Raw genomic sequence first — 25,276 nt, 5'->3', positions numbered from 1 at the left:
CTGACCTTCTGGGCTTGGAGGTCCCACACCTCTCTCCAGCCCAGATCCCCTATCCTGCTGTTCTCCAGGAGTCCTCTGCCCTTCCCAGCTGCGAATTGTCTCACCAGCTGGATGTTATTCCAGTTAGTTGTTCCTTCTATCTGCTCTGGGATAAGGCTCAGGACCCGTCTGCCTATTCTGCCACCATTTTGTCTCTCCCCCTTTATTTAGACTTCGAGAGGTCCCACAGCCTGTGATCAAATGACATATTCTAGTTATTTCTTCCCAAAGAAACTCTTACAAAAGCAGCAAAATTTCCTTGCATATTTGAATCTATTCCTACAGCAATTTAAAGCTATGAGCCCTAGATCTGTGAAATGGAAGATTAGACATTACCACAGTCCATAGACTTGGAAATATTGCAGGACATTTGGTTAATAAAAAAACAAGCCTTGGAAACATCTTCAGCATACAGAGGAAGTTCCAACACATTTCATAAGAGGAAAAGAAATGCAAAGAAAGAGTTATTTCAGCCTTCCCTGTTGATTACCTCTCTCAGAACTCTCCCTGCCCTCCCTCCAAGGAGGTTAGTAAGGGCAGCTGGTTGCAAGCCTGCAGCTGTTCTTAATTGTTGACTTTAGCTTCACAGTGGTCCCTTGTGGCTGTGGATGCCATATCTGCCCCCTGGAATGGACTTACAGGTGTTTGAGAAATGTTTTCTTTTCTACGGGTTACTAGAAACTCTGACAGACAAGCTATTATGATATACGGGCTGATGTCAGTAGACATGAGCTCAAATAGCCCCTATCTTCTCTCCTCATTCCTCCCACACATAGATTGCTGAAAAAGACCTGCTTTCTATGCATTTCCCAGCCATCCTCCTCTCCGTGCTCCCTGCGAATGGGCAGGATATATCAACAGCAAAAGAGGACATCAGGTAAAATATCTTTACAAACTTGCTCAAAGCAGGACCAGATATAAATGGGTTCCAAATTGAAATGCCATGTTTAACAAAACGGAGGAGATGAGAAACACTTTTTGTTGTTGTTGTTGTTTAATCCTCATCTGAGGATATTTTTTCCATTGATTTTTAGAGAGAGTGATAGTCGCGGGGAGAGACACCCAGACAGAAACATTGATGCGAGAGAGACACATGGATTGGTTGCCTCCTACATGAGCCCTGACCAAGGCCAGTGACCAAGCCTGCACCAAGGTACCTGCCCTTGACCAGAATTGAAATGGGGACCCTTCAGTCCACGGGGCCAACATTCTATCCATGAAGCCAAACCGGCTAGGGCTGTTTTTTTTTTTTTTTAATTAAAAAAATGCTTATTGAGTAAAAACAATGAAATCTGGGTTTACTTTTGTTTCATTTTCTAAGAGTGAATATGCTAGAACCTGGGTTCTAAATTAGGGCTGGGCATGCACTTGTGCTTGTTCTGTTGAAGTAATGAAGGGGCTTCATTTGCCAGCTGTGGATGTACATGCAGTGGCACATTGAACGCACTAATTTGAATGTATTAATACTAGCATAGCACTCCACCCTCCTAATTTCCCTTAGGTTTTGGGCAACTGGGGCTTCTTTCCTGCTCTGACCAATCCCCACTCCTACCCCAGCAAACCACTTCTAGACTATGTGCTCAGACTGGCACCCAGGCTTCTCTGGCCCCGGGTTCACCATAGTGTACATACACTTAAGTCTGAGGAGTGGCTATATTTGGAAGTAGAATGAGGATGGACAGAACCTACACATGCTGGCTGGAGTGTCCACATGCATGTAATCAATGCTTCTCAGGTGCAGCTCAGAGCTGGGTGAGCAAAGAAAGGGGCTGCCTGGGTCTGGTCTCCACATGTGCTCTTGCCTGGATCTTACAAATACTAGAGATGAGCCTGAACTAGCATACTACCTCTCCTGGTGTGATGATTCAAAAAGGCGCTGATCAGGGGTTTTACTTTTAAAAATAGGTTAAATTTCTCCCTCATTCTAGATCTAAAAACAAGTGCACAGGAATTAGTCTCAATGGGAAAAGAAAGTGAAACTGACTAATTTAGTTCCTGCTCCCCTCCCCATTATTTTAAAAATATTTGTATTGATTTCAGAGAGGAAGGGAAAGGGAGAGAGAGAGAGAAACATCAATGATGAGAGAGAATCATTGATTGGTTGCTTTCTGCATGCCCCACACTGGGGGATCAAGCCTGCAACCCGGGCATGTGCCCTGACCAGAATTGAACCTGACCTGGTTCATAGGTCGAAGCTCAACCACTGAGCCACGCTGGCCGAACTAGTTCCCCTTTTAAGACACATGAATTACCACCCTGATCAGACAATGCATTTCTTTAGATGTTAATTTGAATATTTAAAAGTTATTGATACTTTAATAAAGTACATCCAAAGGATCAACCTTTGTTGTAGTACAATAAATGTTGAACAGTACTGAACAATATTTAAAAAACCCACAAATTATTGCAGGGTCTTGAAGACTGTTCAGGTTCAGGGTTATGATAATAAGCATAACCACAACTCTGAGTTCTGTTAGTTCAACCAAACACCTGAACTATTCAACCAAGTAAAAGGCTCCACAAATTTATTATAGTGACTAGCCTAGTAAGGGCTCAGTAATATTTGTATTTTAAAAATTGACCCAATATCTGGAAATGTTTGGTCACATTAGTTCACCCAGGAGTCCAAGATAGAGTCATTCTCAATCTCTTGGTGTTTTAATGGCACTGAAAGCTTCCAGAGCCAATAGCTCTGAATGATTTGTCATAAATACTGTGATGTGAGAGAGTGAAGCTAGGTTCATTCCTGTCTCTAACAGAGCCTTCATTTACTCTGCAAGAGTGTACTTGCATTAATGGATTTTACTCATATTCAGAAAATTAGCCCACTTCAGTCTCAGCTTCATATGGTTTCAGTGCATTCATTGGTCATTATCCTTTTGATCTTTGGTTCACTGGTTTGAACTGGCTTCAGTTAAACAATGCACAATGATTTCCATTAGATTCTATCCAGAAGGGTATATTATCTTTCTGTGATTGTGGATGAGTTTGGGAATGGGTGAAAAGTGGAAGCATTATACAGTCAGAAGATTGGTAGGCTCTGATGAGGGTCTCCACTGGCAGCCCAAAGAACTTCATGAAATGGCAGGAGCTCATTTTTGCTTACTCCAGCCTCTCACTTCCTAGCTGCTACTTTGCCTTAAAACATTGGGGAGGGGTGTTTCCCTTATAAGGATCCCATTTCCCTACCTACCTTGAACACTCTAATTTATATTTTATCCGATCTGCTCCTAAATGTCCTTAAATCTCAGGTGTTTTTCAAATTGTGAATATTGACCCATTAGTAGTTATTAAATTAATGGCTCAAATAACCATTGAAAAATGAAATAGAATAAAACAGAATAGAAAGTATCGGAGTACATCTTAGGCAGGAGGCAAAGTGTTATTTTTGCAAAACTTTTGTTTCAGTTGTATACGTACGAGACAATACTGAACAGTGCTATAAAACTGTATTCTTTACATGGGTTGTAATGAGAAAATGTGAAAAGACTGACTGAAGGCAAGTTGTTTGAGGGTGGATTTTTAGACACATGACAGGCATATAGGGGCAGGAGAACTTCTATGCATAACTTCCACCACTCCATGTAGGCAGCCAGCCTCCCACCTCACCTATTCATTAGAGTCATGCCTTTTGATGGTGCCTCCTTTATCCTTGATTTGTAGGGGACCATCATGAAATCAAAATACTCTTGAGTGAATACTACTTGTGAGCTTGTAGGGTGCTTTTGTCCACTCTGCTCCCCTAGATTATGGACTCTTGATTCCAGATGCTAGGTTCATTCCTGTCTCTAACAGAGCCTCTAGAAGGATATTCTGTAGTCTGGTTTGATGACTCCGTGTTAATATAGCCACTGCCTAGAAGGGAATACAGTTATCTGAAAGTATTTACTATGTTATCTGAAAGTATTTACTATGTTCAATCCTCTTTTAACTTTTGATGTTATTTTGCTATTACTTGACCCAAGTAAGGCATGAGTAGCCTTACGGCATCGCCAGTAGCCAAGAAGCAGGTGACAAAAGTAAGTGGCACTGGCTCCCAAGAATGAAGGAAACAAGCAGGAAAAGATAGCTCCTGGCTGCTAAGTAACTCCATGGGGGCAGCCAACTGGCTTTCAAAGGGGCTGTTTTTGTTTGTTTGTTTGTTCTTTAGTGTTTTTTTTTTTTGTGTGTGTGTGTGTGTTTTGTAGTGTTATTCTATCATCTTTCCAGGGCCCCAACTATTCCACTCTGAGGACCTGCTATTGCTAACAATTCTATTCTCTCCAGTTTGATTGCTATTTATTAAAAGCCTACTAATACTGTTCCTCTGGGGTTCTATGAAGACAGGAGAGAACTCTTGGATGAGAAGATAAGGGCTTACCTCTATGGCATTTGGTTAGTGGAACTTATTTATTTTCAGGCCTCTTCCATCACGTTACAGGCTGATGCCAAGGAAAGTGGGAGTCATATTGGCTTTGTTGTTTCTGTTGAAAGCTCCTTGCATGCACACACACACACACACACACACACACACACACACACAAAAGACTCCAAAATTTCAAGCCCAGAAGGAGTTAAACTGTGTGTCTGCAAAGTGTGGCTTTGTTCTGGCAACATCCCATCAGTTTAGGTCATTTCTGATGACTTCACTCTCCTGGTGACATCAGCCTCTAATCTTCTGAAGGTGAATTCATGTGTGATTGCTTCAAAATACTCACTCTCTGAGTTCCAGGCCATTCCAGTTGATATACGGACAGAGCTTGTCTTTCCCAGGCCACAGTCTGGTCTGTGCACTGCATTTGTGCTTACTGTATCATGTTACTGTGTGGACATTATGTCACTAACTGGCACAGCCCAGCTCAAAGATGAAATGTGCTTGTTTCAAGCAAAAAAGCTAAAGCTAACATCAACTCTCCCTGCATCCTACCCCAGGTATAAAACAAAAAGATTAGAAGGATGGCTTAACTATATTTTGTTTGATATTTTTCTAACTCTTCTCTTTTTCAGCTTTCTTTATGTGGCCTGACGGTTGACAGTATATGATAATTTTCATTTCATTATACCCACTAACTCTTAAAAATGTTTGGTTATGGATGGCACAAATTAAATCTAAGACCTTGAAATAATTTACTTTAGCCTTCTTTTAAAATGTCAAGTCTGTGAACTAAAGTAGCCCTTTTACCTTCGAAGGCCATTTCCTTTCCTTTGCCTTTGAAATGTCATCAAAGCATACAGAGTGGACAGGAGAGCAGCCGGGCTTATTGGAAAGGTGCCAGGAGTACGTTGGCTTTGACCAAGATGGTGTTGCCAAGCACTTGCCCAAAGCGGTGCAGATGCCCCTAGGGATTATGGATCCCCGGAGTTTGTGTAGTCTTAGGTGAGTGTAAGCACATTTTATGCCCCTTATTCCCTTCTCCTGTAATCCACAGGCTGTGGTGACACCCAATTACGTCACCAGGCATTCAGAATTCCACAGTACTTCCCTGAACCCTAGGGTCCTTCCATGGCCCCTGCCCCCATGGGACGGGAATGTGCTTGCTTAGGGTCCTCCATCCTCAGCTGCGACCTGGACCAAAATGGGCGGAGGAGGAGGGCCTCTCTGCAAAGAAGCAGAGTCCCCACACCATTTTCAGAATCCTGTGCATCCATCTCTTCTGCTGATTAATGGCTCTTGGCAGAGGACTGTAGCTTCTGGTGTACAGAACCAGTAGGGCATACACTGGGGTTCAGAATCGTGTCAGGAAAATTTCATACTAACACAGTATTTTTAAGAGGAGAGATTGGTGTTTAAACAAGCCAACACAAAGCCACCCTCGCTGTTTATTTTCATTTCATATTGAAGGGCAAGAAAGAAATGAATGGAGTTGTTGACTCTTACAAGTGTAACAGTCCAATTTTCAAAGAGTCGTGACCATGGATGTTCAGTTTTGGGGTTAGCCCACAGACTACAGGGGAACTGAAAAGATACTCTTCTTTTTCCCTCTGGCTCCTCACAAAATAAATGTAGAGTCTCATTTTTTTGAGGAAGGAAATAAAGTCCCTAGATGGCTTACAAGTATATTTAAATTCAGGAATGATTAGGCTTTCTGAGTTTCAGGTCTGACTTAGTTGAGGATGGGTGTGTGGTGGGAGCTTGGCTGCATCAGAGGAAACTGGTGGAATCTTAGTCAGGATGCAGGCACTATTACCATTCACATCTGCTCAGGATATATGAAGGGAGAGGAGCTTTTCAAGATCTAGTATGAAGTAAACCCACTGCCTTTCTCTTCGTGCTGCATCTTCAAGGAGGTGGGAATATTAGAGAAGTCTCTTTACAAACACATGCTCAATGTCATTCTCTTTTTTGGTTCATGTAAAGGGAAAAATAGGAGAAAGAATAGAGAAATAAAACCTGAGAAGCTAATTAGAATAAGGAGAAAATTCTCTTGTGCCCAAATTCTTACTTGATCTCTTCTAGTAGCATGACTGTTATACATGCACATGCTTTGTACATGCCCACACTTAATCCCTCCCCCTTGAAATACTCCTGAGGAATTGTAAGCTCCCACTTTCCTGCTCCCTGACAGCTTCCTGAGAATAAGAAGGCAGAGCCTTCTTATGTGGCTGAGAAGACTGGAGGAACTCCTTTTTCTGCACTACAATCCTCATGTGAGCTGTTGGGCCAAAGTTTCCTTTAGGGATGAAAGCAGTGGGGGATGTCTGCCTATTTGAGGGAAGATGCTATAATAAGGGGGCAGGCATCAGATGAGCTGTGTGTTGTTCCCATTTTTTGGGTGATCCCTGGAGAGGGAGAACGTTCTTTCTGTTTTTGAGAAGGCAGATAGATGTTTGCTTTTGCAATTGGAGGGGAGAGGCTGGCAGTGCAGCCACAGGTAGTTTGTGTAAAGCGTCCTTACTTTGATGATCGCACAAATCACTTTTTAAAAAATTATTTATTTTATTGATGAAGGTATTACATATGTGTCCTTATCCCCCCCTTGCCCCCTCCACCCCACTCCCGTTCATGCCCTCACCCCCTGGTGTCTCTGTCCATAAGTCCTTTGGTTGATCTCTCCCCCTTGCCCCCACCCTCCCCTACCTTCCCTCTGAGGTTTGAGCATCTGATCGATGCTTCTCTGTCTCTGGATCTGTTTTCGTTCATCAGTTTATGTTGTTCATTATAATCTGCAAATGAGTGAGATAATGTGATATTAATCTTTACCGGCCCCGTGGAGAGAGAAGTCCCAGTTTCTGCTTCGGGGGATGTGCATCCTTGGTTGATACACATGCCCCATGGCTGCTTACAGAGGTGCCCAGGAGCCATCTGCTGGGGCAGTGGGCTCAGGAGGCCCTTGTGCCAGAGCGGCACTACCACGGGGACTGGATGCCAGCAGCCGGGGCTGTGCCTTGAGGCGGTTCAGAGAAGCACCCAGGGGCCGCCTGTTAGGGCAGCAGGCTCAGGGGGTTTGTGCACTGGATTGGTGCGACTGCAGTGACCAGAGGTCGGCAGCTGAAGAGGGGAAGTCTGAGTTTCTGCTGCGGGGCCTTGAGCCCTTGGTTGGACACATGTGTGCCTAGTGGCAGCTCACAGAGGCACCCAGGTGTCGCCTGCTGGGGTGGTGTCCTCAGGGGGCCTGCGTGCTGAAACCACGCAACCGTGATGTCTGTGGGTAGGCAGCTGGGAAGGGGGAAGTCCAAATTTCTACTGCTGGGGCCCTGTGCCCTTCTTTGGATACAAGCATGCCCAGCTGGGGCTCAAGGAGGCACCCACGAGCTGACTATAGGCCTGCATGCTGGAAAGGCGCAACTGTGGTGTCCAGAGGTCAACAGCTGTGGAGGGGGATGTCCCAATTTTTGCTGCCTTGCGCCCTTGGTTGAAATCACGCATGCCCAGCGGGGGCTCACAGAGGCACCCAGGAGCCGTCTGTCTGGGTGGTGGGGCTCAGGAGGCCTGCCCTCTGGAAAGGTGTGATTATGGTGTCCAGAGGTTGGCAGCTGTGGAGTGGGAAGACTCAGTTTTTGCTGCCGGGACCTTGCACCCTTGTTTGGATACGAGTGCGAGTGCGCCCCATGAGGGCTCACAGAGACACTCAAGAGCCGCCTTTGGGGTGATGTGCTCAGGAGGCCTGCACGCTGAAAAAGCGTGACCGTGGTGGAGGGAGGTCATCAGCTGTGAAGTGGGTAGACTCAGTTTTTGCTGCTGCGCCCTTGGTTGGATTTGTGTGTGCCCAGTGGGGGCTCACAGAGGTACCCCCGGGCCGTTTGCCAGGGCGGCGCACTCAGTGTGGCCCTCGCGTTGAAGCTGTGTGACCAAGGTGTCTGTGGGCTGGTATATGGAAAGGGGGAGTTCAGAATTCCTACTGCAGGGGCAGTGAGCCCTTGTTTGGATAAGAGCTGACTGTATAATGCTTCCACTTTTCACCCATTCCCAAACTCATCCACAATCACAGAAAGGGTATATTATCATATGGGAAATAATACAATCCTATCTAATAAAGATGGAATATGCAAATTGACCGTCATGCTGTAACAAGATGGCTGCGCCCACAGTAGAGGGCGTGTTCACAAGCAATCAGCAGGGACCTGAGGCTGCATGGTGCTGGGCCGGGGCAGGTGACCTGAGGCTGCGCCCCATGCCTGGTGGAGCTCAACAGGGGACCTCAGGCCATGCCCCTCGCACCAGCACCAGGCTGGGAGACCTCAGGCCACACCCCATCCCTGGCAGGGCTTGACAGGGGACCTCAGGCCACATCCCCCGCCCAGCAGGGCTTGAAAGGGGACCTCAGGCTGCACCCCTTGCCCCAGTGCCGGGCCAGGGGACCTGAGGCCATGCCCCATGCCCAGAGGGGCTTGATAGGGGACCTCAGGCCATATCCCCCACCCCAGTGTTGGGCTGGGGGACCTGAGGCCGTATCCCCCACCCTGGCGCTAGGCCAGGGACCTGAGGCCGCGCCCCCCTCCCACGAGGCTTGACAGGGGACCTCAGGCTGTGCCCCCCAGTCCTGGTGCTGGGCCAGGCGACCTGAGGCCATGCCCCCACCCAGCGGGGCTTGATGGGGGTGGGGCTGGCCAGGTCTGGATCTAGCCCAATGGGGGTGGGGCCATCCGGGCCTCACATGATTTTGAGGTGCACGTGGGTGGGTGGGGACTTGACTCTGGTGCCCATGGTGCGTCCCAGACTCTTACAGGAGCAAGATTTTCATATACATTTTACTAATTTTCATTCATCTCTGACACTTCTATTATAGAGAAAGTGCAAACAGCAATATTAAAATATTTCCTCTAATTAATTCCCTTTTAACCTTTTGCACTCGGATGTCGAGTGTGACTCGACATGGTTAGCATTAGAATAAAGGAATCGAGAAAAAAGCAAGCAAGTGCAAAGGGTTAATGTGCATAAATTTCCTGCACCGGGCCACTAGTAATACTATCTAATAAAAGAGTAATATGCAAATTGACTGTACCTCCACTACACCCACAAGCCACACCTACCAGCCAATCAGGAGCGAGTATGCAAATTAACCCAACCAAGATGGATGTGGCCACAGAGAGAGCAGGAGGCTTGGGTTTCCCCGGCAATGGAGGAAGCCAAGCTTTCTGCCTGCCTTGGCCTGCCTTGGCCTCCACTTAAGGCTACAAAGTTTCAATTATAGAAGATAAATAAATCCCAACAAAAATGGCTGTGGCTACAGAGCAAGCAGGAGGCTTGGCTCCACTCAAGCCTACAAAGTTTCAATTATAGAAGATAAATAAATCCCAGATCCCAGGGCCTCTGCTTGGGTCGCCGGGGGCGTGTCCAGCCTGCAAACCACCACAGGCCCCTCACCCAGGCTGCCCCATGCCCCAAGGGAACCCCCACCCTGATCTGGGACACCCTTCAGGGCAAACCAGCTGGCCCCACCTGTGCACCAGGCCTCTATCCTATCTAATCCTATCTAATAAAAGAGTAATATGCAAATTGACCATCACTCCAACACACAAGAGGCTGCCCCCATGTGGTCAAAGATGACTGCCCCCATGTGGACACAAGATGGCTGCCACAAGATGGCCAGCAGGGGAGGGCAGTTGGGAGGGACCAGGCCTGCAGGGGAGGGCAGTTAGGGGCAAACAGGCTGGCAGGGGAGCAGTTAGGCATCAATCAGGCTGGCAGGGGAGTGGTTAGGGGGTGATCAGGCTGGCAGGAAGAAGCAGTTAGGGGCAATCAGGAAGGCAAGCAGTTGGGATCCAGCAGTCCTGGATTGTGAGAGGGATGTCCGACTGCCCATTTAGGCCCGATCCTACTTGGATCGGGCCTAAATGGGCAGTCGGACATCCCTCAAGGGGTCCCATATTGGAGAGGGTGCAGGCTGGGCTGAGGGACACACCTTCCCCGTTCACGAATTTCGTGCACTGGGCCTCTAGTTAATAAATAACAATAGAAGAATAAACTCTGTGTTTTGTGTATTCACAACTGTAAACCTACTTTTGCCCCATCCTGTATAACATCTTGCTGGGCTGCTGTTTAACCTTTCCTTTAAGGAATTCAAGGAGGTACCTTCCATAGAGGTGGCTTTTCAGATGGTCTTTTTCCTATAATATTATTATCTAGCTTCTTCTTGACAAAGAAACAATAGCACTTGTTCATTCACTCCACACAATTTTTAATATTAACTTTGTTCTCTTCCCACCCCCTTCCTCGCTCTTCCTCCCCGCTACCACCTGTGCTGCATCAGGATAGCTGCATGTTTAATGAATGAATTGGTCGGAATGAATGATGAGTAAAAGCACAGGGGTTCCTGCCCTGGCTTGGGTTATTGTACTGGACAACTATCAGCACATGTGAAAAAAAAAAACCACTTTTAAGTTGATTCTCTAGTGAACCTAGTTTTGGCAGTGGGTGACTGGTGTTTGGCCAGCAGCCTCTCATTGTCAGCATTACTCAAACATAAGCCATGGAAGCCAGCTCAGGAAGTCTGTTTTTGTTGTTGTGTTGTTAATTTAGCATTGTAAAAATTTTGGGATATTATATACATAATAAAACTGCACATGACAAAAATGTGCACTTCAATATTTTATCATAAAGCAAATATAAACTATCACCCAGGTCAAGAAATAGAGCATCACCAGCATCCCAGGAACCCCCTTTTCCCATTTGCCAATCACCAACTCCTTTCTCCCCACAAAGGTAACCACTATCCTAACTTTATTGTAATAACATCTTTGTTTTACTTTCTATTTTACCACTTGAAAATATTTTTATCCAAGCTGCTAAGATTGTTTGGTTTGTTTGTTTATTTATTTATTTAGACATTGTATAAATATATTTTACATATGTGTTGATGTGTGTGTGTGTTGATGTGTGTGTGTGTGCCTTCTTTGACACATCATTACCTTTGGGGAGTCACCAAAGCTATAGTTCATTTATTTTTTATTGCTCTCTTGTATTCTGTTATAGTATAAATATACTGCAACTTATTTATCTATTCTACTATTGGACTTTCCATTTTTGCCTATTAAAAACAAAATTTTTATAACATTTTTGCATGTATATTTTGATGGAATTGATAAGTGATTGAGACATGATCATCTTCAATTTTAGGAGATAATGATAAACTGTTTTCCAAAATGGTTGTACTAAATTTTAGAGTCCCCATTGGCCTACATCTTTGCCAGTATTGATATTGTCAATTTTTTTAAGTTTAGTCATTCTGATAAGTATTTCATTGTGCTTTCATTTTGCATGCCCTGATTACGCATTCAGTGGAGTATTTTTTTCATATGTAGGTTAGCCATTTGAGTATTAACTTCAAGAGGTGCCTTTTCAAGTTTCTTCCTTATTTTCTCTATTGGGTTATTTGCTTTTTTCTTATTAATTTGTAGGAATTGTTCATATTTCCTAGATATGAGCCTCCTCATATCTAGGATATATAATCTACACAAATATCTTTTCCTGTTCTGTAACTTCCTAATGATATCTTTTGATGGACAGAAATTCTTAATTTTATTGGAGTCAATTTGATCTATGTTTTCCTTTACTGTTAATGCTTTCTGTATTCTGCTTAAGAAGTCTTTCTTTACCCAGATATTATGAATATATTCTCCAATATTATCTTCTAACAGGTTATTGTTTTATCTTTTACATTTGATCCATAGTCCACCTGGAACTGATTTTTGTATATAGTATGAGAAAGGGAGTTGAATTTCAATTCTTTTCCATGTGGATATCTAATCACACCAATTTTGTCATAAATTTATCTTCCTGGACACTTTTATTTCATTAGTGTATTTTACTATTCCTGTGCTAATATTATATTGTCTGATTTATTGAGTTTTTTAGTCTTGATATGGAGTAGATGGAGTCTTCCAAAATTTTTCTCCTATAACAGTATCTTAACTATTAGTAGGCCTTTGCATTTACATATGAATATTGAAATCAGCTTATAAAGTCTCCCTCCTAATCTTCAAAGTTGGGACATTAATGGGGATTTTATATAATTTATATATCAGTTTACAGAGAACTTACCTCTTTATTATATTGAGTCTTCAGATCTAGGGACAAGTTCCCTTTGTTTTTTAACATTTATTTTTTTCCAATAATGTTTGGGTTTTCTAAGTTAATTTTTGTCTCTAATGTAAGTTATGTATTGAGGTTCATTTGTTTGCATTAGACAACCAATTGTTTCCGCATATTTGTTCAAAAGGCTATTGAATTCTCCACTGAATTGCACCTTTGGTGAAAATCAGTTTGTGCCTACTTCTGGACTTTCTTTACAATTCCAGTGATCTATTTGTCATCTTTATGCCTGTACCACACTGTGTTGGTAACGGTAATTTTATAAATCTTGAAATCGGATAGTATAATCATCCAACTTTGTTCTTTTCTGAAGCTGTTCTGGCTACTTTAGGTCCTTTGTATTTCCATATGAATTTTTGAACCAGTCTGTCAATTTCTATAACAAAACTACTGAGATTCTGATTGAAATTGTGTGAGGCATTTATAGATCAGGTTAGCAAAATTTGACATCTTAAAAATATTGAGTCCTCCAATTCATGAACAAGATATATCTCTCCATTTATTTCGATTTTCTTAAATTCTCTCAGCAATGTTCTATTGTTTTCCTATTTTTGATGTTATTGTGCATGGTCTTAAAAATTTTATGTTGTGATTATTCATTGCTTGTATGTAAAAATACAAAGAATTTTTGCATATTGATATTGTAGTACTATATCAATATTTGCTGTATTAGCTAGCTCACTTAACAGTTCTAGTAGCTTCTTCGCACATTACATCAGATTTTCCACCCAGGTGATCATGTCATCTTCTTCCTTTATTTTTCACTATCCAATACTTATGTCTTTAATTTATATTTCTTCCCTGATTGCACTGTTTATAATCTTCAGTACAATGTTGGATAAAAGTGGTGAGAGTAGACATCCTTGTCTTGTTCCTGATCTTAGAGGGAAGGAATCTAATCTCTTTAAGTGTGATGGTGACTCTAGGTTTTTGTAGGTATAATTTGAACATTTTAAGAAGTTTACTTCTATTCCTTGTTTGCTGAGAGTTTTTTTTTTTTATCAGAATAGATGTTGGATTTTGTCATATACTTTTAATACATGTATTGAAATGACATATGTGTTTTTTTTAGTTTGTTAATATGTTGAGTTGTACTGATTGATTTTTGAATGTTAAATCAGCCTTGCAGTCCTGGGGCAAAACCAACTTGGTCATGATGTCATGAAGTTTTATCCTTTTTATATATTGTTGAATCTGACTTTCTAAAATTATATTTAGAATTTTTATACAGTAGTCTCTCCTTATCCATGGTTAATATATTCTAAGATTGCTCCAGGGGATACCTGAAACCATGGATAGTACTGAACCCTACATATACCATGTTTTATCCAATACATATATACTAGTGATAAAGTTTAAACTACTCTTGCACTTTGGAACCAGATACTGTGATACTGCAACAGTCAAACTGATAACCAAGACAGTTACTGACTGACTAAGGAAAGATAGCACGCACAGGTAGATACGCTGGACAAAGAGATGATTCATGTACCAGGCAGGACAGAGCTAGATGGAGGCAATTTCATCCCACTACTTGGAATTGAGTGCAATTTAAAACTCATGAATTGTTTATTTCTGTAATTTTCCATTAAATATTTTTGGATTGTAGTTGACAGCAGGTAACAAATCATGGAAAGTGAAATGGTGGGTAAGGGATCCTACTCTATATTTATCAGGAATATTGGACTTTAGTTTCTTTTCTTATAATGTCTTTGGTTTTGTTTTCAGTGTAATGATGGCTTTGCAAAATGAATTGGGAAATATTCCTGTTTTTAACTTTCTGGAAGAGTTTGTGTAGAAATCTACACTAATAAAAGAGTAATATGCAAATTGACCATACCTTCGTGATGCCCACCAGCCAATCAGGAGTGAGTATGCAAATTAACCCAACAAAGATGGCGGGTTAATTTGCATACACAGGCGCCAAGCGGCTGGGGTGGGGGGGCAGAATGCTTGCGTCATCACCATGGTGACGACACAGGCATTCCGCACCACCCCAGCAGCTCCAGGCCTCTGGGCAGCATGGGAAGGCAGAAAGGTGGCTCCGGGCTGGAGTGGAAAGGTGGCTCTGGCTGGAGCGAAGGTGATGCTGGCAGCCAGAGGAAGGAAGGCCCATTTGTGCACGAATCTTCATGCATTGTGCCTCTAGTGGTTTTATATCTTCTTTAAATGTTCAATTGAATTTACCAGTGAAACCATTTGGTCTTGCAACTGTCTTTGTAGGAAGGGCTTTAACTACAAATTTAACTTTAGAAAATATAGGACTATTCAAGTAACCTATTTATTTTTGTGTGTGTTTTGGTATTTTGTGTCTTTCAAGGAATTTGTTAATTTCATGTAGGTTGTCTGATTCATTGGCTAAGGTTTTTACAATATTCCCTTCTTTTTCCTTTTAATATCCATAGAATCTGTAGTGATGTTACCTGCCTCTATGCAGATATTCATAATTTGTCTTCTCTCCTTTTTTCCTTATTAGTCTGGGTAAAGGTTTCTTAATTAGTTTTAAAGTTTTTTTTCTTTATTGTTGAAAGTATTATAGATATCCCCCCTTTCTTTTTCCCATTGACCCCCTCCACCTGGCACTCGCCCCTCACAGGCTTTTACCGCTCTATTTTATGTGTCCATATCCTAATATATAAAAAGCCAGGGGTCATCATGACTGAAACAACCAGACGGATGACCGAACAACAGGCTGTGTGGGGCGACCAGGCTGGCAGGGGAGTTAGTGAGGGATGACCAAATGACTGAACAGCAGGCTATGTGGGATGACCAGGATGGCAGGGGGGGCATTTGGGAGTGACCAGGCCAGCAGAGGGGGGCAGTTAGGGGCAACCAGGCCAGTAGGGGGAGCAGTTAGGGGCAAACAGGCCGGCAGGGGGTGGGGCAGTTGGGGGTGACCAGGCTTGCATGGAGGGGGGGGGGCAGTTAGGGACAATCAGGCCAACAGGCAGAGGCGGTTAGGGGCGATCAGGCAGGCAGGCAGGTGAATAGTTAGGAGCCAGTGGTCCCGGATTGTGAGAGGGATGTCCGACTGCCGGTTTAGGCCCGATTTGGGGATTGGGCCTAAACCGGCAGTCGGACATCCCCTGACGGGTCCTGGATTGGAAAGAGTGCAGGCTGGGCTGAGGGGAACCCCCCTCCCCATGCATGAATTTCATGCACTGGGCCTCTAGTATGCATATATGTTCCCCAGTTAATCATTTCCCAAGCACCCACCCCTCACCCCCACCTTCCCTCTCAAATTCGTTAGTGTGTTCCATGTTTCTATGTCTCTGGATCTATTTTGTTCATCAGTTTAATTTGTTCATTAGATTCCTCATATGAATGAGATCATGTGATACTTATCTTTCTCTGACTGGCTTATTACACTTAGCATAATACTCTCCAGGTCTATCCATGCTGCTGCAAATGGTAAGAGTTTTTTCTTAGTTCTTGTAAATTGTGCTGCTATGAAAACAGGGGTGCATACATTCTTTCTGATGGGTGTTTTGGGTTTCTTAGGATATATTCCAAGAAGTAGGATCAGTGGGTCAAATGGCAGTTCCATTTTTAATTTTTTGAGGAAACTCCATATTGTTTTCTACAGTGGCTATACCAAACTGCATTGCCACCAGCAGTGTACTAGGTTCACTTTTCTCCACATCTTCACCAACACTTTGTTTGTTGATTTGTTGATGATAGCCATTCTGACAGGTGTGAGGTGATACCTCAAGTTGTTTTAATTTGCATCTCTTGGATGATTAGTGACTTTGAGCAGTTTTTCATATGTCTCTTGGCCTTCTGTATGTGCACTTTGGAGAAGTGTCTATATAGGTCCTTTGCCCATTTTTAATGGGATTATCTTCTTTTTGTTAAGTTGTATGAGTTCCTTGTATATTTTGGAAATTCACCCCTTAATGGGTTTATCATTGGCTAACACGTTCTCTCATGTAGTGGGCTTTCTTTTCATTTTGTTGATGGTTTCTTTTGCTGTGCAGAAGCTTTTTATTTTGAGGTTATTCCATTTGTTTATTTTCTCCTTAGTTTCCTGTGCCCTAGGAGGTGTACTGGTAAACATATTGCTATGAGAGATGTGTGAGATTTTGCTGCCTATGGCTTCTTCTATGATATTTATGGTTTCCCGTCTTATGTTTAAGTCTTTTATTCATTTTGAGTTTATTCTGTGTGTGGTGTAAGTTGCTGGCCTAGTTTCATTTTTTTGTATGTATCTGACCAATTTTCCCAGAACCATTTATTTAAGAGACTGTCTTGATTGTATTGTATGCTCTTGCCTCCTTTGTCAAATATTAATTGAGCATAATGGCTTGAGTCTATTTCTGGGTTCTCTGTTCTGTTCCATTGGTATACACTGGCCAGATTATTATGATCTCTGAACGCATAATAATCTGGCCACTCAGTATATATATTAGAGGCCTGGTGCATGAATTCGTGCATGGGTGGGGTCCGGCCAGCCTGGCCAGGGGGAGGGGACATGGGCAGTTGGTCGGCTTGCCTGCTGGTCGTACTTCTGGTCGAGGGGAAATTTGCATATTAGCCTTTTATTTTATAGGACATACACTGAGTGGCCAGGTTATTATGCGTTCAGAGATCATAACAACCTGGCCACTCAGTGTATATGTCTGTTCTTGTGCCAGTACCAGGCAGTTTTGAGAACAGTGGCTTTGTAATATAGCTTGATATCTGGTATTGTGATCCCTCTAACTTCGTTCTTCTGTCTCAGGATTGCTGTTGGTATTCAGGGTCTATTTTTTATTCCAGATGCATTTTTGGAGCGTTTGTTCTACGTCTGAGAAATATGCCATTAGTATTTTAATGGGGATTGCATTAAATCTATAGATTTCTTTGGGTAGTATGGACATTTTAATGATGTTGATTCTACCAATCCATGAACACAGTATGTTCTTCCATCTGTTTATGTCTTCTTCTTTCTCTTTTTTCAATGTCCTGTAGTTTTCTGAGTACAGTCCTTTTACCTCCTTAATTAAGTTTATTCCTAGATATATTTTTTTAGTGCAATGGTAAATGTGATTTTTTTAAAGTTTCTCTTTCTGTGAGTTCATTATGGGTGCATAAAAAAGCAATACATTTCTGGGTGTTAATTTTATATCCTGCTACATTGTTGAATTCATTTATTAAATCTAGTAGTTTTTTTGATATTAGGGTTTTCTTTGTATAATATCATGTCATCTGTGAATAAAGACAGTTTTACTTTTACTTTTCCAACTTGGATGCCTTTTATTTCTTCTTCTTGTCTGATAGCTGTGACTACCACTTCCAGGAATATGTCGAAGAGGAGTGGTGAAAATGGGCATCCCTGTCTTGTTCCTGTTCTTAGGGGAAATGGTTTTAGTTTTTGCCCATTGAGGATGATGTTAGTTGTACGTTTGTCATCTAAGGCTTTTATTATGTTGAGGTATGACCCCTCTATTTCCACTTTGCTGAGAGTTTTTATCAAGAAAGGGTATTGGATTTTATCAAATGATATTTCTGCATCAATTGATATGATTTTTAGCTCTCCAGTTTGTTTATGTGATATATCACATTTATTGATTTACAGATATTGTACCATCCTTGCATCCCTGGAATAAATCCCACTTGGTCATGGTGTATGATCTTTCTAATGTAATGCTGGCTCCAATTTGCTAGGGTTTTGTTGAGGATTTTAGCATTTATGTTCATCAGAGATATTTGCCTGTAATTCTCTTTTTTTGTAGTATCTTTATCTGGTTTTGGGATTAGGGTAATGCTGGCTTCATAGAAAGAGCTTGGCAGTATTCCTTCCCCTTGAATTTTTTGGAATAGTCTGAGGAGGTAGGTTTTAGTTTTTCTTTGAATGTTTGGTAAAACTTCCCTGTGAGGCTGTCAGGCCCAGGGCTTTTGTTTGCTAAAGGTTTTTTGATTACTGCTTCAATTTCCTTCATAGTTATCAGCCTATTCAGATTTTTTTATTCTTCCTGATTGAGTTTTAGAAGGTTTGTAGTTTTCTAGGAATATGTCCATGTCTTCTAGGTTGACCAGTTTATTGGAATAGAGTTGTTCATAGTATTTTTTACAATCCTTTGTATTTCTGTGGGTTCAGTTGTTATTTCACCTCTTTCATTTCTGATTTTCTTTATTTCGGTCCTCTCTCTTTGCTTCTTGCTGAGCCTGACTAAAGGTTTATCAATCTTCTTTGTCCTTTCAAAGAACCAGCTCTTGGTTTTATTGATTTTTTTTTTTTTTGGTCCCTATGTCATTTTTTCTGCTCTGATCTTTATTGTTTCCTTCTGCTCACTCTAGGCTTTTCTTGTTGCTCTTTTTCTAATTCTTTAAGTTGTAGAGTTTGATAATTTATTTCTAGGTTTTCTCTTTCTTTCTTTCTTTTTTTTTTTTTTTTTTGAGGTAGGACTGTAATGCTATGAACTTCCCTCTCAGGACTGCTTTCACTGTGTCCCATAGATTTTTGATTGTCATTCGTTTCCAGGATGTTTTTAATTAATTCTTTGATTACTTTGGTAACCCAATAATTGTTTAATAATATGCTATTTAGCCTCCAAGTGTTTGAATTTGTTGATTGTTTTTATTGTACTTGATATCTAATATTATGCCATTGTGATCTGAGAAGATGCTTGATATGATTTCTCTCTTCTTGAATTTGAAGATACTTTGCCTGTATCACAATGTGTGGTCTATCTTTGAAAATGTCCCATGTGTACTTAAGAAGAATGTATTTTCTGTAGCTTTGGGGTGAAATGTTCTGAGGATGCCAATTAAGTCCATCTGATCTAGTGAGTCATTTAGGATTGATGTTTCTTTGCTGATTTTTTGTCTAGATGATTTATCCAGTTATGTTAGTGGGGTATTAAAGTCCCCACTTTGTTTGTATTGCTGTCAATCTCTACCTTGATATCTTCCAGAAGTGTTTTTATGTATTTGGGTGCTCCTGCATTGGGTGCATATATATTTACAAGAGTTATATCCTCTTGTTGTATTGATCCCTTTTGTATTATGAAGTGGCCTTCCTTATCTCTTGTTATGGCCTTCATGTTGAGGTCTATTTTGTCAGATATAAGTATTGCTACCCCAGCTTTTTTTTTTTTTTTCATTTCCATTTGCCTGGAAGATATTTTTCCATCCTTTCACTTTCAGTCTGTGTGAGTCCCTTGTTCTGAGGTAGGTCTCTTATAGACAGCATATATATGGGTCATGTTTTCTTATCCATTCAGCCACTCTATGTCTTTGGAGCATTTAGTCCATTTACATTTAAGGTTATTATTGATAGGTTATTGTTTCTTCTTCTCTTTCTACTTCTTTTTATAACAGTCCCTTTAGCATTTCTTGCATTACTGGCTTGGGAGTGATAAACTCCATTAGCCCTTTTTTTTTTTTTTTTTTTTCTGTGAATCTCCTTATTTTCCCTTCAATTTTGAATGATAACCTTGCTGTATAGATTATTCTTTGATTCAGTCCCTTGCTTTACATCACTTTGTATACTTCATTCCATTCCCTTCTGGCCTTTTGTGTTTCTGTTGATAAATCATTTGATAATCTAGTGGGAGATCCTTTGTAGGTAACTCTTTGTCTATCTCTTGCAGTCTTTAAGATTCTCTCTTTGTCGTTAATATTTACCATTGTAGTTATGATATGTCTTGGTGTGGGTCTTTTTGGGTTCCTCTTGTTTGGTACTCTCTGTGCTTGTGTGACTTTTTTCTTCCCCAAATCAGGGAGGTTTCTATCATTATTTCTTCAAATAAGTTTTCTAATCCTTGCTGCTCTTCTTGTTCTTATGGCACCTCTATTATATGTATGTTACTTTATTTCATGTTGTCCCAAAGTGCCCTTAGGCTCACCTCCTGCTTTCTAATTTTTTTCTCCAATTTCTCTTCAGATTGGTTGTGTTTTCTGCCCTATCTTCTAACCCACTAAGTCTGTCCTCTGCATTTTCTAAGTCTGCTTTTGAAACCTTCCATAACATTTTTTTAATGTCGCTTTATCATTTTTTATTTCCTCTTGATTCTTACATAAGTTGTTGATTTTCTCATCCCTTGGGTTTATGAACTGTATGAGCCTTACTCTGAATTCTTTTTCTGACATATTGCTTGCCTCTATTTCATTTAGTTCCTTTTCTGTTCATTCCTCCTCCCCGCCCCCTTGGATTTTGTGTCTTTGTCTCCCCATTTTGCTGTCTCTTTCTGGCCCTGGACACCCTGCTTGGGATTTGAGTGGTTGAAGACACTATCAGGGCAATGGTCCAGAAATTGTTATGCTAGAGGCTGGGTGTGCCTTGAGTTTCATGCCTTTAGTGTCTCTGCTCTGAGTTGTATCCCCTTCTTCCAGGGATCTGGTCCCTCAATTGTCTGCTTCAGATTTTCAGTGTATGGAGCACTTGCATAGTTCCTCTGATGTGTGAATCCCTCTGAGGACCCAGAGCCCTCTTGCATGCAATTTGCTGTGTGGCCTCAGTACCTGTGGCAGGGTGACACCCTAGGTCCCTCTGGCAGTGCACTTGCAGTGCAGTCCTGTTGTCCCTGGCTGGGAACACTGGCTTGCTCCAGGTCACCCCGGCAGCATTTTCCTTTGGCCTGGAGTGAGGCGTGTTCTTGGTGGCTCCAGCTAGCCCCTTTGTGACTGTCCCAGGGACTGGGGAGAAGCCTTTGCAGGTTGCTCTGGGTTGCACAGTCAGAGCTCTTCTGTGGCCTGATTGGGGCATGTGCTGGGTTACTCCAGGTTGCCCTGGCAGCAAGACCCTGGGCTCGGTGTGGAGTGGGCACAGGTCACTCTGGGTCTCATAGTCCTCACTTTCTTATAGCCCCAAGTGAGACACAAACTGGGTTGTTCCAGTTTGCCCCTCCTCAGTGTGTAGCAGGTGTGGGTTGCCCTGGGTTGCTCAGTCTGCATTCCCCTGTCACTCTGGGTGAGGGGCACATTGGGTTGCTCCAGGTGTCCCTGGTAGGACTGTCCTGGAGACCAGGGTGGAGTGGGCATAGGTTGCTCTGGGTCACACAGTCAGAGCTCCTCTCTGGCCCAGACTGGGGTGTGCTCTGGGTTGCCCTGACAGCAGGTCCCATGGGTGGGAATGGAGTGGGTACTGGGTGGCTCTGGGTCACGCTATCAGCACAGTTTTGTGGTCTGGGGTGGGTGTGGGGCACAGGGTTCCCCTGGCTTGCAATCACTGCAGGGTCTTGAAGCCAGATCCTAGGACACTGGGACTCAGCAGGCTGGTGAGGAGGCCTGGTGCAGAAACTGACTCTGGTGGTGCGCACTCCCTGCAGATGTCTGGGAGCCTGCCAGGATGTACTGTGCCACTCACTGTTGGGGCACGGTGGTGATTCCATGTGGGTTATGGCTGGCAAGTAGTGTTCTCTAGATGTCTTCTGCACTCCTATTGAAAATTGTCTAATTGGTTAATTCAGGGTGGATGTTCTCTGATTTAGTTGCTTTTCTGGCCTGGCCAGTTCAGGGGTTCTGAGTGGGTCTTCCAACCCTCAGGTCAACAGTGCTCGGTCCTGTAATCCCTGTTGGAAAGCTGCCCTCCTCACCAACAATCACTTTTTCTGTTCTTGTGTGAATTCCAAGTACTGTCCTTTGTAATTCTTTCAGATTGTTCTTCCTCAGCCTCTGCTATTTACCTCACATGTATGTACTGATAAGCTCTGCTGAATGCATAGGGAGGACCCTCTATACATGTCCAGTTTTCTTTACCTGCAGCGCTTTCTTCTCCCTTTATCCTGCCAACTTTAGCCATGTCATTTTTTTTCAAACTCTTAGCTGGGTCTCTTCAACATGGGGAGTCTGCCAGACTACATATGAGTGCCCCCTTTCTTTGCCATAGCCTGGAAACAATGTCATGGCAGTGAGCTTGGACATTAGAAGATGAGTGGGTAAAAAAGCTATGGTTCATTTACACAATGGAATACTACTCTGCCATAAAAAGGAAGAAAATTTTACTTTTTGTGACAGCATGGATGGACCTGGAGAACATTATGCTAAGTGAAATAAGCTAGTCAGAGAAAGACAAATACCATATGATTTTACTCATACTTGGAATTTAATGAACAAACTGAACTACCAAGCAAAAGAGAGACAGACTCATAGATAGAGTACAGGCAGATAGCTCTGGTGTGTTTGGGGGTGGGGGGTGTTGGTGTGTGTGTGTAGGGATTGAGCAAAAAAATTTTTAAAAAGAGAGAGAGAACTCATGGACATGGATAATAGTGTGGCAATTACAAGGGTGGATGGGTGGAGGTGGAAGAAGGCATAGAGGGACTAAATGGTGATGGAAAAATAAGTTTAAAAACAAACATGTTTCTAAAAGTATTTTATTCAGTTTTTCTGACATTCTTTTGTGAAAGGTTTGGTAGTAATTACTATTTGCAATTATTGGGATAAGAAGCCCCAAACCATTTGATTTTAACCAAGTCTTTTTCAGAGGAATGAGTAGTTATTTTTCATCTGGTGGGGTCCTCAGATAGATTCTAAGTGGGATTCATAAATGGTAGTCTGGCATGTCTGACAGTTCTGGTAAAAGAGCGTACTAGATACCTCTTCCTTAAGGAAGACTGAGGAGGCATTTAAGAAGGTGCTAATCCTGAGGGGAGAAGAAGGCAGCCAGGATGAGCTTGAGTCAAGAACTGAATCTTGGTTATCAGAGGGGAGGAGTGCATATGATGTCAGTCATTCATGTTTCTATTCTGTTGCTCTCCCATTGGGTTTATGAAGAATTGCATAAGAAAAAGAGCTGACTTTATGTTTTTAAAAAGGGTACCTTTACTAAAAATTCTGGAGAAAAAAATGGAGCCAGAAGCCCTTCATCAGCAGGTGGGAGCAAGAACCAGTGAAATTTGAGTTATTACTATTAATATTACCCTTTAAGCACACGCTGGCTGGTAAAGCTTGGAAAAATCAGGTTACAAAGACGCCAAGTCAGTCTGGGTTCAGCTGGATCTTTACAGAGCTTCACCAATAGAAGGAATCCTTGGCACAAACCCATTGTCCATCAGAAACGAGCCCGAGGCCAGAAACTTTATTTACCTTGACCCCAGAACGTCCATCAGATGGTGAGGCTCTTGTCTGGAACTGATTATTTTTCTGGGCATACATAGGTCCAGGTTTGCTAAAACTTAATTTGTTAGAACTGCCTGGGGGCAATTTGTCAGTAACCTGTAGGCATTGAGAAGATATAAAAAGATTAATACAATACATAAAATGAAAATCAAGTAGTGGAGGCGGGGAGTGGGGAAAATATTTCTAGAGAACATAGCTCTAGTTCATAAGATGAAATCCATATTTCACTCAGCATAAGGTACAAATCTGTATTGCATTAACTGCAGTTCTAACCAAAACAAAGACAGGATGGCAAATATTTAAACAGTGATTAAAACATTGCCCAGGCAATAGGAAATGTCTGTTCTTGCCAAATGTTTGCTTGGACGAAATGAAATAAATGAGGGACACACAAACCATGTCTTCTAGCTGCTCACAGGGACCCTTCTCTGGCTGGGGCAGCTCCCTCACTCACTAATGTGAGTCCTATGGGTCACACTGGAAAGAGCCTGATGAGAAAGAACTCTGAAAACTGTTAATGGCTAAAAGGGCATGTAATATATATTTTTCTTTTAACATATTTTACATATATATGGCAGGGTGCAATCAGAGTAGATTTCCCTACCAGAAAGTTGAATGCTTAAATTCAAAACAAACCCATATTTGATTTAGTAGTATAACTCTCCTGCTACCCCTTAATTTGGCTCTTTGCCAGCTGCTAGTCTAATTGCAGGGGGTAGCAGTCTGAGATTCTACAGCCCTGGAGGGCAACTTGAAGAAAATATTGCCATTACTAATTATAGTGATGCTGTGGCGGAAAGTAATACCCCGTCCTTTGAAAACCTAAAATGATATGATAGCACATAAACACCTGAGTACACTGCATACATCTATATTCTATTAGGGTTCAGCATTGCCATTGTGTCATATACTGAACAATCCTCATTCTAGGTTTTAGTCAGTATGACCACAACTTTGATCAAATCCCACTTAGTGTTTTCTCCAGTCATCTTGAAAGTGAGGCTGTTTGGTGAGTTGCCACAAATAGTAATGGTGCTATTGTGTTCTTTTTAGATAGGGAGATGGCCTGGTGACTTAGCTCACATTAACCAATGGTGTTCACTGTCACATTCTCAGCACCGTGAGCAGCCAAAAGAAGAGGCAGTGTTATTGGTTGAATTGTTCTCCCCCACAAAAGATATGTTGAAGTCCTAACCCCAGTACATCAGACTACGATCTTTTTTGTAAGTAGGTCATTGCAGATTTAATTAGTCATAGTGAAATGGAGTGGGCTTCTAATCCAATATAACTCACCCTATATAATAAAAGGCTAATATGCAAATCGGCTGAATGGTGGAACTACCGCTATGACACACACTGACAACCAGAGGGCAGATGCTGAATGCAAGAGCTGCCCCCTGGTGGTCAGTGCGCTCCCACAGGGGGAGCGCTGCTCATCCAGAAGTGCTGAGCCGGGCTTATGGCTGGTGAGTGCAGCGGCGGCAGCACTAAGGATATCTGACTGCCGGCTTAGGCCCGCCTAAGCCATCAGTCGGACATTCCCCGAGGGCTCCCAGACTGAAATAGGGTGCAGGCCGGGCTGAGGGATCCCCCCCTCTAGTGACTTTATAAGAAGATAGCCATATGTAGACAGAGACACACAGGGAGAATGCTATGTAACTAAAAGGGCAGAGATTGCAGTTA

This window comes from Eptesicus fuscus, chromosome 8, assembly GCF_027574615.1.
Source record: "Eptesicus fuscus isolate TK198812 chromosome 8, DD_ASM_mEF_20220401, whole genome shotgun sequence".
Lineage (NCBI taxonomy): Eukaryota > Metazoa > Chordata > Mammalia > Chiroptera > Vespertilionidae > Eptesicus > Eptesicus fuscus.
The sequence above is the reverse complement of the archived record's forward strand: the minus strand, read 5'-3'. Positions refer to the sequence as shown.